This window comes from Pelecanus crispus, chromosome 12 (genome assembly GCF_030463565.1).
Source record: "Pelecanus crispus isolate bPelCri1 chromosome 12, bPelCri1.pri, whole genome shotgun sequence".
In the NCBI taxonomy this organism is placed as follows: domain Eukaryota; kingdom Metazoa; phylum Chordata; class Aves; order Pelecaniformes; family Pelecanidae; genus Pelecanus; species Pelecanus crispus.
In genome coordinates this window covers 20,753,369-20,758,207 of record NC_134654.1, presented here as the reverse complement: position 1 = coordinate 20,758,207, position 4,839 = coordinate 20,753,369, and positions in this window count along the sequence as shown.

Below are 4,839 nucleotides of genomic sequence, written 5' to 3'. Positions count from 1 at the left end.
CACCATGTTGCTCACCTCCTCCGGGGCCGGGTAGAGGCTCAGCCTTTCCTTCAGCTTTTTCTGGGGAAGGAAGGGATCAAGGGGTCGGCTGTGGCCACACAGCCAGGGCAGATGGGACCCACAGGAGGGCTGACCCCGCCAGCAGCGTTGCCCGGCACCACTGGGGACCGTGCCCTGACGGATGTGGAGGGACCGGGTGCACTGGACCCCCCAGCAGAGCTGAGGAGACGGCTGCCTCCTGTCCCTGCACAGGATCCGGGTGTGCTCGGGGCCGTACCACATCATTGTCCAATGTTGTCTGGTTGCGGAGGCCTGGCAGCTGGCCGGCGGCGTCCTGGAGGTTCCCCTAGAGCAGGGCAAGGAGCGGGATGGCAGTCCAGATGGGAGAGGATTTAAAAGGAGCATCCACAAATTAACTTGGGCACGAGACAGAGGGATGCTGGGCAGGGCTGTGCCTGGGAGCTGTGCCTGTACTGCACAGGTAGACCTTTATCTCCCCTCCTTCCCAGCACCCACATTTCTGTTTTTTATATCTGCTTAGTTAAAAAGTGCCTTAGCATCACTACGGTTGATGCATGCAGTTACCTCTTCAGCACCAGCCTGACTGCAGGCAGCGGTCCCCTTTTCTGCCCCCCCCCCCCCAGACAGCACTGGCAGGCAGAGGGTGGGAAGGCTCCAGGTGGGGTGGGCTGAGCTCCCCCACTCCCCCCCTTGGGACACCCCCCCCACTCTACCCTGCTGGTGCCCCTCACACTGGGTGACACCCAGGGCCGCAGGGCAGGGGGACGCGGTGAGGGGCAGGGAGGGGGGCGAGGGCTCACCAAGCCAAGTGCCTCCTGGATCGTCCGGATGTCCTCTCCCATGCGGGACTGTGCCGCCTTCATCCCGCCGATCTCCTCAAGAAGATCCTGGGAGAGAGCCATGGCCTGGGAGAGGGGGGTGGCAGGGGTGAGCCCCAGGGGAGGGTCCCTGGGGACCGGGACCTCTACCCTGCCATGGTCTGCGCAGAGCAGAGGGCAGCGCAGGGCACCGTTCAGCACATCTTCAACAGCCAAGAAGGGGCAGCAGCTCCCCACAGACCCCCACCCCTGCCCCGGGGGGCGGCCCATTGCACAACCCGAGTTGGCAGGGACGGATCCAACCCTGTCTGCCCATGCCAGGCTCCGTGCGAGACCACTGAAGCCGATCCAAAGGGCAAAGAGCTGCTGCCATCCCCTCAACCGCAGCCTGGCCCGGGCAGGCAGTGGCAACGGCCGCTAACGAAGCGGAGAGGGATCAAGCAGGGGCCTGCCCCGTGGAGGGCGAGTGCTCCCTGCTCAGCCGCCCGGGCAAACCCTCCCTGCTGCCGTCTCCCTAAGTGTCCCAGCCTTGGCAGGATCCGGCCCTGCAGCACTGAGGGTGGCCCCAGCTCTTCCTCCCCAAAACTCCGCTCCTTTCCCGCAGTGAAGCCCAACGTGCCACTGTCAGCTCGGGCTTAAACCTGTCGTTGGTCTAAGGGCAGCGCAACAGCGGCGTGGACCCTGGAGGAGGGGGCATCTCGTGGGGGAGCACCCAGGGGACCGGCAAGAGCCTCTACCTTGGAGATGCCGCTCTCATTCGCTTCGATCTTCTTCTTCATCTGCCCCACGTCGGCGGCCACAGAGGTGACCTGGGAGCTGCTCACAGTCCCCTGCAGCGGGTCCTTCCCAGGCGGCTGCTTCCCAGGCAGCTCCTGGGGCTGCTGCCCCGTGCCCTGGGCCCTGTCCCGGTCCTTCCCCAGGCCAGGCTGTGCCTGGGCAGGCTGGTCCCCCCGCAGGAGGGGGGTCGGGCTGTGCCCCCGCTCCTGGGCAGGTAGGTCCTGCAGGCCCAGGTGCCCGAGCACGGCCCGCAGCAGGCTGTGCAGCGCCGTGAAGTTGACGGCCCCGATCTCGGGCGTCCCGATGGCGACGTCCAGCAGCTGGGACAGGCTGAGCGGGGCCATGGCTGCTGCCCTGCCTGAAAACACAGAGCCTGACCTGGGGCGGGGGGAGCACCTGGGGGGTAGGATGGATGGGCAGCCGGCAGCCTTCCTCCTCCTCCTCCTGTCTCCTCCTCCCCGCCACAGAAAGCGGTCACACCGCTGTGGGGACGGGCGGCAGGGTGCCCCCCCGAGGGCAGGGCTTTCGGGGGGGAGGGGGATATCTCCTTCCCGGCCGCCCCAGCCACCCCCATCCCCGGCTCTCCCCGGCCCCCCGCAACGCTCCAGCTCTGCCCCTCGGGCCCCCCATCCCCGCCCTCCCCCCCGTCCGGCCCCCCCGGACCCGCACCCCCGGCCCGGCTCCTCCCGACCCCGCAGCCGCAGCCAGCGGCCCCGCCCCGCGCCCTCAGCCCGCCCCTTCCCTTTCTTCATTGGCCACCACCCGCCGCTCCTCGCCGCCCATTGGCCGAGCCCACTGCCCGCGTGCCCGTGTTTACGGGGGCGGGCCAGGGTAGCGTCTCCCGTTGCTAGGCGACGCCCAGCCGCCGGCGGCACCGGGCCGCGCTCAGCCCGTGGCACGGGAGACGCCGCCGTTCCCCGGCGCCTTTCCCACGCGAATACCCAAAATGCGTCCGGTGACGCCTAATATTTTGAAGCAGCTTACTGCAGCCCGCGCCCGGGGAGACGAGCTGCCCCCGCAGAGGGCTAAGCCATGTGCACAGCCCGGCCCGCTCCGAAACCATCCAGGAGGAGACGAGCCCCGGCAAGGAAGCGCCTCAATTTTTTTTTTTTTTTTTTTTTTTTTTGAGGTATCAAGAGCATGACAGATTTTACCCTCTCCCTTAGATGTGGGAATGGCGGAAGGCTGCTGCTGACAGCACCAACAGCCGGATTTCTAGCATCCAAAGCATCTACGCTCCAAAGCAAAGAGCCGTATAAGCAAGGAAAAAAAATGCAGATAAACACATACTTCCAGACAACCCCAGGAACTATTCAAACATTGGGAAAAATCTTTGAACCCAAGTGATCCATCAGACATGTACTTACAAAAATAATCAACAAGAACTTCTTTTCCCTTATGAACCTCCAGCTCTGACCATCAGAGCAGACATCTCCCTTCTTCGGCGAGGCACTCTAAGACAATTTCCAAGAAAGGAGGAGGGTGGGCAAGCAGGGAACAGAACACACACCTTGCTTTTAAAAGATAAAGAGATACCCATTTTCAGGCATTAAAACCAAAGCATACAGATCTGCTCTGTGTATTTTTCTTTTCCAAGCTGGGAGGACTGAACTCCAAGAGGGAGTAGAGAGATTAAGAGGTGGGACAAGATGCACCGAGCAAGAAGCTAACCCTCTTATGAGGGATCCCAAGCCTCAACTCCAGTAACTGGCAGAGCTGCAGGCTCAGGAGCTCTAAAGCTACACCCAGGGACTGGTCAAGCTTTCTAGACAGCACTCAGGACTGGCACGAAAACCTGCAAGACCCCTAAAATAGCACAGTGGTACAGCAACAGCAAGGGAAGGATCTTGGGGCAGAAGGGGAAATGCCGAGGTTTGATGCTGATGTGATGGCAACCTAGGTCCAGGCTGGGTCAGGCCGGGCAGATGCTGTGTCCTAGTGTACACTGACCCCAACCCACCATCTCCCCGTGACCTTGGGGGGCCCAGTGAATACAGGGCACCAGCTTTCCTAAAGCAGTTAGGGATTTTGAGGCGTGAACAGCTCCCGGCTTCAGTTTAGCCAACTGCTTTTGGCTTCTAGTCAGGGTACGGTTTGAAGTGAACCTGGGGATAACTCAAGCTGTGGTCCCGAGTACGACCCGGGGGACACCGGCACAACCCTCTGCTCACTGGAGCCGTGGTTCCACGGTTTCTACCCAAATACAGCCCAGTAAAAGCAAGCCTGAATGGGGCAACAGCTCTCAACAAGCCCTGACCTTGCTTCTGGCAGGTCTGACAGGCAGTTTGAAGGGGAGAGAAGAGCAATACTGCTCACATTTTTAACACTGGCTTCCAGTATGAAAAGCATGATCCGGTACTGGCTCAGAACAAGGGGGCAGGCAGACATCTGCGAGGACTTCACACACTTCAGTCAATCCGTTCAATAATACAGCACAGTGCTGTGTTACTCCACCAGGCTGAGGAGCCATGTTGTGGTCACAGAGTACAGCTGTGATTTGTTCATAATACTTTGAAAATGCAGAAAACCCATCGACAGCCTTAAAACCTCACCCAGCCCTGCGTACCCCTCGTGGGATTTGGTTTGGAGGTTTAATCCGTGCTGGATACTGGAGGCGACCCAACTGCTCGGGGCTTTCACGTACCCTCACTGGCTGCGAGGCAGGACGCTATTCTGTGAGACAAGCTCTCCCGTGCCGAGGCACGCTTGTTTGCCTGGTGTTGAAGGCTTGTCCTGCACAGAGCCGCTGCCTGCCCCTTGGCACCGTACACATTTTAGATGCTGGAGTGGAAGAGAAGGATGTAGGCAGAAGTTGAAGGATAAGCAAAACTAAACAACAACCTGCTAGAGACAGCCTGTCATCAGCAGTGCTCTTTTGAAGCAACTGCCTCCAAGCAGGATTTGTTCCTCACATCAGCAGGCTAGAAAGTGGTATAGGTTTTACCGGAGCATCTTTGTTGGCCTCATCAAGAGGAAGATCACAGTTTGGGAGCTTATTCTATCATCCTGGAGACAAAGCCCTTCACAAGCACCTTGTGTGGCTTTCTCAAGCGTCCCCTCCAGCCAAGGATTAGTGTCACTCAAGAAAGGAGCAAGCAGTGAGTCCTACTTCCCCATGGAAGGCGGCTGCAAGCTGCCAAGTGAGCCTATTTACAGCAACAGCCCCACGGTACAGACACAGCAGCTGTTCAGAGGGTACAGGGTTCACGGGAAGCACAAAAAA